Genomic DNA, 7271 nt, shown 5'->3' on the forward strand with positions numbered 1-7271 from the left:
TGAAGCATCAAGCTTCAAATTAGTCAATTAAAGATTACAAAGGCAATCACCTAAATAGATATGTAAATCAGGGTTTACCTGGATTCAAAGCCAATGTGTAGTAGCCATTTAAATCTGATCATATTACACACTTCCATATTATTCAATTGTTGGATTGTCATTAAAAAATCCACGGGCATGTGTCTAAAAGAACTATTGCATTTCAATCTCAAATGCATACATGCATACAAAAATATTGTCCAAAAGATAAATATATTATCAAATCATAAATATTAGCACATAATGTTGACTTTGAAAAATATGATTTGTAATGTATTTATGAAATGTTACAGGAAAAATAACAGTGAACATTCAGAGTTTAAAGGATCAATTGAATCTTCTTATTAATTATATTTGATTCAAATCAATCAATAACTTAAAACATAGTCATTAAGTCCAAGAATCCAGACTTTAAATAATGTTGATTCCTGATTTTTTTCAAGTTAATAATATATTTTCATATCATATATGTATATATATTTTTGTTATATATTTCAGATGGACCTTCCACTTATGGGCATCAGCCTCCCACCCCTCCCCAGCCAGAACTCACTCCTGGCCCTCCCCAGCCAGAACCCACTCCCGGCCCTCCCCAGCCAGAACCCACTCCTGCCCCTCCCCAGCCATAACACACTCCCGGCCCTCCACAGCCAGAACACACTCCTGGCCCTTCCTACTCCTGTCCTGTCCCTCCCAAAAAAAGAGCCCTTGCCCCCCCTCACCACTCTCCTCGTTTTGCAGCCTGTCCAGCTCCCCCACCAGCACAGCCACCAACTCCCTAGGCCCCTGACTCCCCAGCTGTGCAGGCTCCCATGGAGCGGCAGCCCAAACCCCCACCTCGCCCCATCCCTCCCCCTCAAGACTTTTACCCCAGTCCCCACCTTCATTTCAGCCACTGATGAAAGTATCATTACAAATCCACATTATAACATACTTTTTTAAAGGGACATTATACTGATCTAATTATACATAAATAGAATTTGAATTGAAAATGTTTTTGATAAACATCTTCTTTATTTGATTAATGTAAATGTTTCCGATCTTCATTTTGGTATATCAACATCCACATTTTCTAATACAGGTGGCCCTCGTTTTACAACGGTTCAATTTATACCGTTTCAGAATAACAACCTTTTTTTCCAGTCATGTGACTGCTATTGAAAAGCATTGAGAAGCAGTGCATTTATTAAAAAAAAACAGTAGGTGGTGCTGTCCGCTTGTGTTGCAGCAAAGCCAAGCAAGCTGAAATTAATAAGTTTAACCAGACCTGCACTATCAAGCAGATTTCAAAGGAACAAGATCTTCCTGTCTATAAATCAGTCCAGATTAAAATGCATAGAAAGAACTGTTTGCAGAAAAATGCAAGTGAAGTCTGTGTTGTGTGATTATTTTATTAGGGTTATAATGCTGTTTAGCAAATATTTTTTTCATTTAGTTAGTTTAATTATATATTCTGTGTTGCGTGATTATTTCATTAGGTTTATAATGTTGTTTAGCATTTAAAGGGACAGTCTAGGCCAAAATAAACTTTCATGATTCAGATAGAGCATGTAATTTTAAACAATTTACCAATTTACTTTTATCACCAATTTTGAAGCCCACCTCTTTCAGATTGCATTTTAACAGTTTTTCACCACTAGAGGGTGTTAGTTCACGTATTTCATATAGCTAACACTGTGCTCGTGCACGAGAAGTTATCTGGGAGCAGGCACTAATTGGCTAGACTGCAAGTCTGTCAAAAGAACTGAAAAAAGGGGCAGTTTGCAGAGGCTTAGATACAAGATAATCACAGAGGTTAAAAGTATATTATTATAACTGCGTTGGTTATGCAAAACTGGGAAATGTGTAATAAAGGGATTATCTATTTTTTAAAACAATAAAAATTCTGGTGTAGACTGTCCCTTTAAAGTCTTCATTTCAAAGCTTTAAAAATAATGTATTTGGTGTTACTTATGCCAATTTTGAGAGGGGCCTGGAACCTATCTCCCTCACTTCCCATTGACTTACATTGTAAACTGGGTTTCAATTTACAACGGTTTCAATTTACAACCATTCCTTCTGGAACCTAACCCCGGCGTAAACTGAGGGATACCTGTATCTAAATGATATTGCCTAGATGTTGGATTGGACTGTGATACACTATGGCACCTTGTCAGATGGCTCCAATGAGGCTGTGTTTGCCCTGTCAACTCCCTCCAAGGACTGTGATACACTATGACACCTTGTCAGATGGCTCCAATGGGGCTGTGTTTGCCCTGTCAACTCCCTCCAAGGACTGTGATACACTATGGTACCTTGTCAGATGGCTCCAATGGGGCTGTGTTTGCCCTGTCAACTCCCTCAAATGACTGTGATACACTATGGCACCTTGTCAGATGGCTCCAATGGGGCTGTGTTTGCCCTGTCAACTCCCTCCAAGGACTGTGATACACTATGGTACCTTGTCAGATGGCTCCAATGGGGCTGTGTTGGCCTTGTCAACTCCCTCCAAGGACTGTGATGCACTATGGAACCTTGTCAGATGGCTCCAATGGAGCTGTGTTTGCCCTGTCAACTCCCTCAAAGGACTGTGATACACTATGGCACCTTATCAGATGGCTCCAATGGGGCTGTGATTGCCCTGTCAACTCCTTCCAAGGACTGTGATACAATATGGCACCTTGTCAGATGGCTCCAATAGGGCTTTGTTGGCCTTGTCAACTCCCTGCAAGGACTGTGATGCACTATGGCACCTTGTCAGATGGCTCCAATGGGGCTGTGTTTGCCCTGTCAACTCCCTCCAAGGACTGTGATACACTATGGCACCTTGTCAGATGGCTCCAATGGGGCTGTGTTGGCCTTGTCAACTCCCTCCAAGGACTGTGATGCACTATGGCACCTTGTCAGATGGCTCCAATGGGGCTGTGTTTGCCCTGTCAACTCCCCCCAAGGACTGTGATACACTATGGCACCTTGTCAGATGGCTCCAATGGGGCTGTGTTTGCCCTGTCAACTCCCTCCAAGGACTGTGATGCACTATGGCACCTTGTCAAATGGCTCCAATGGGGCTGTGTTGGCCTTGTCAACTCCCTCCAAGGACTGTGATGCACTATGGCACCTTGTCAGATGGCTCCAATGGGGCTGTGTTTGCCCTGTCAACTCCCTCCAAGGACTGTGATACACTATGGCACCTTGTCAGATTGCTCCAATGGGGCTGATTTATCAATATGCCTTTTTTGAAAGTTATCTTACTTCTTTGTGTTTTATAACATCATAATACAAAAATGTCATTAATATCTTATTTTTCCTCTTTATTCATGTCATTTATTAAAATATCTATTTTATGTGGTTAATCCTTAAAGGGACATGAAACCACAAAATGGTCTTTCCTGATTCAGATATATAATACAATTTTAAAGAAATATAATATTTACATCTCTAATTTGATTTATTTTCTTGATGTACTTTGCAGAAAGGTTTATCTTTGCAAGATCATGAGTAGCAGAGAACCGAGGTTCTAGATGTTGATTGTTGGTTGCATATATATATTGGTTGTTGTTGGCTCATCCATGTGTTAATTTATAAACTATTCGTGAATTGATGCGCCTTTAACAAATGATCCCAAGATTATTAAACTGAGATAATCTCTGTAAATTATGAATTTGATGGAAATAGTATCCTCTCTGTGCATCCTGAACTTAATTGTTTGTATTTCATGTCCCTTTAAGTGATGCTGACCACAATTCTTAATGAATGGATATGCATTTCTAATGTATTTTTTTCCTTTTTGCATCAACATAGACATATAATATGTTTAAAACAGACTATTATTTAAATGTTGACAGCACATGTATTCCAATTTCACTTATATCTTATTGTAGTAGTCTAACAAAAGAAAACACTGTGTGTAATGCACATATTTTAGCTGATTAATATCTTTCTCTTATTATTGTTTCTCTTTAATTATCCAACGATATATTGCTATAGGTAGGCTGACCATATTTAAACTTGAATAAGTGACACATATGATAAATACATGTGTCATTATTCTTATTCCAAATAAAAATTTAAACAGATCTGAAAACATCCCACGACATATGTATTTCTCATGTGTCCCTTTTTAAAACGTAAAGATGGACACCATAGCTATAGGTAACATATAATGTATAACCAATCCAGATTTTCATAATGTATCTCGTAGCATTATTTCTCATTTAAAGGGACATGAAACACAATAATGTATTTTATCATTTAGGTATAACATAATATTTAACAAAAAAATTATTTTCATAAATTCTTATATTTGCTTCAGTCACTTTTATCATTTGTTTAAGGGGCAGCAGGGCACTACTGGTTTCTAAATGAACACATAGGTGAACCAATGACAATCGGTATATAATGTAGCCACCAATCAGCAGTTAGAACATAGTTTTTTACGCTGCTCTTTAGAGTACCTCTAAATACATTTCATCAAAAGATAACAAGAGAAAGAAGCCAATTTAAATAATATCATTAAATTTGAAAAGGTAGTTCAAATTGCAATCTCGTACATAATCGTGTAACATAAAATGTGGGTTTCATGTCCATTTAAACCCTGCTGCTTCCTAAATAGTTCATAATCCTCCAATTCTAATAAAATATATCCTTATTACCAACAATGGATTATATTTCATATATCACAGTATTACGTTATCTAGCATGACATTCATAGATAACAATATAGCACATACTATTTTTTAAAATATAAATACGTTTCTTACTGACATGCAAAGCTGTAAAATTTCTCCTTTGATTGGATGACGTTTTTACGCGATCTCGGATGCGCCATGTTGGTTAAGACGTCACCTGCAAAGCTGTTAAATGAGTCCTTTGATTGGCTGCCATTTTTACGCGATCTCGGATGCGCCTTTGATTGGATGACATTTTTACGCGATCTCGGATGTGCCATGTTGCTTAAGACGTCACCTGCAAAGCTGTAAAATGAGTCCTTTGATTGGATGCTGTTTTTACGCGATCTCGGATGCGCCTTTGATTGTATGACGTTTTTACGCAATCTCGGATGCGCCATGTTGCTTAAGACGTCACATGCCAAGGTATTAAATCCGTCTGATTGGATTATGTTGCCCGCAATATTTGATTTTCCATGTAAGCCACGTTTGCGAATGAGAAGACAAGTTTAAAACCATGACTTTCTTGGATTATGGATTGTGTCAATCATGTACATTGTTGAACCATAGCTGATAAAGAACACAAAATATCTTTTGATGGCTGTTTCGTTGAAGAAACGAATGAAGACAATATGTTTTTCATGCAGAATATATTTGGAGGCAAGTGCAAATCCATGAATATACTCCATCTTATTTAATATGTTTGTCAACAATATTTTCCTTTTTCAAAATAATTACTGTTGTGTTGAATTTTCTACATATCTAATTCCTAAAGATGCGCTTTTGTATTTGAATAAAGTAATCAATATGCATTGAACTTTATCATATGATAAATATATCAGATGCCTACTTATTCTAGATGTTATACGCTATAATGTATCTTTAATAAAATAGCCGGAATTCTGCAGCGTATTTGTGGCGAGGCTGATTCGCCTTAGTTATCAAGCCCTACACACCGGCAAAAGCAGAATTTTGTGACGTAAGCTTCGATCCGCCGGACTCAGTCCGACACAGATCGATTCTTACGTCACTCCAGATGTTCCGCACACAAGTTCGGCACAATCTGACTACTTTTGCTAGTTATCAAAAAACTAGCAGGTACGCTCTGCACTTTTCCGGCCCAGCGTACCTGGTTTGCAATCCGCCGCCCTGGAGGCAGCGGATCCCATAGGAATCAAGGGGAGTCTGACCATAGCGAAAGTTCATGTTCGCTGCTGCCCGACATCCCATTGATTCCTATGGGAGATGTCTGCACCTAACACCCTACCCCGAGTCTAAACACCCTTAATCTGCCCCCCCTACACCGCTGCAACTAAATAAAGTTATTACCCCCTAAACTGACGCTCCCGGAGCCCGCCGCAACTATAATATATATGTTAACCCCTAAACCGCCGCTCCCGGACCCCGCCGCAACTATAATATATATGTTAACCCCTAAACCGCCGCTCCCGGACCCCGCCGCCACCTACCTAATACCTATTAACCCCTATCCTGCCCCCCTACACCGCCGCCACTATAATAAATTTATTAACTCCTAAATACATCTAAATATTATAACTCTTATTAACTAAATTAATCCTATTTAAAACTAAATACTTACCTTTAAAATAAACCCTAATATAGCTACAATATAAATAATAATTATATTGTAGCTATTTTAGGATTTATTTTTATTTTACAGGCAAATTTCAATTTATTTTAACTAGGTACAATAGCTATTAAATAGTTATTAACTATTTAATAGCTACCTAGTTAAAATAAAGACAAATTTACCTGTAAAATAAAAACTAACCTAAGTTACAATTACACCAAACACTACACTATCATTAAATAAATTATTCCTATTTAAAACTAAATACTTACCTGTAAAATAAACACTAACGGCTAGATTTAGAGTTTTGTCGGTAACGACCCGCGTAGCTAACGCTGTTTTTTCCCCCCGCACCTTTTAAATACCGCTGGTATTTATAGTTCACAGAATGGCTGCGTTAGGCGCCAAAAAAGGAGCGTAGAGCATAATTTACCGCCACTGCAACTCTCAATACCAGCGGTGCTTACGGACGCGGCCAGCTTAAAAAACGTGCTCGTACACGATTCCCCCATAGGAAACAATGGGGCAGTTTGAGCTGAAAAAAAACCCTAACACCTGCAAAAAAGCAGCGTTCAGCTCCTAACGCAGCCCCATTGTTTCCTATGGGAAAACACTTCCTATGTCTGCACCTAACACCCTAACATGTACCCCGAGTCTAAACATCCCTAACCTTACACTTATTAACCCCTAATCTGCCGCCCCTGCTATCGCTGACACCTGCATATTTTTTTTAACCCCTAATCTGCCGCTCCGTACACCGCCGCAACCTACATTATACCTATGTACCCCTATGTCAGAACCTTCCTTTTTTTCCTCTGTTCACTGCCCCTTTAATTAATTACCTGCCTATTTAAGACACACCTTTGCCTCTCTTCTATGCTGGATTATCTGCAATTCTCACCCAAGTGTGTGTGGAACTGAGCCAATCCGGCTCCTCCTATTTTCCCCAGCATCTCAGAGCGGCACTCTCGCTCTCGCTACTGACCGCAGCTTCT

This window comes from Bombina bombina, chromosome 6, assembly GCF_027579735.1.
Source record: "Bombina bombina isolate aBomBom1 chromosome 6, aBomBom1.pri, whole genome shotgun sequence".
NCBI lineage: Eukaryota > Metazoa > Chordata > Amphibia > Anura > Bombinatoridae > Bombina > Bombina bombina.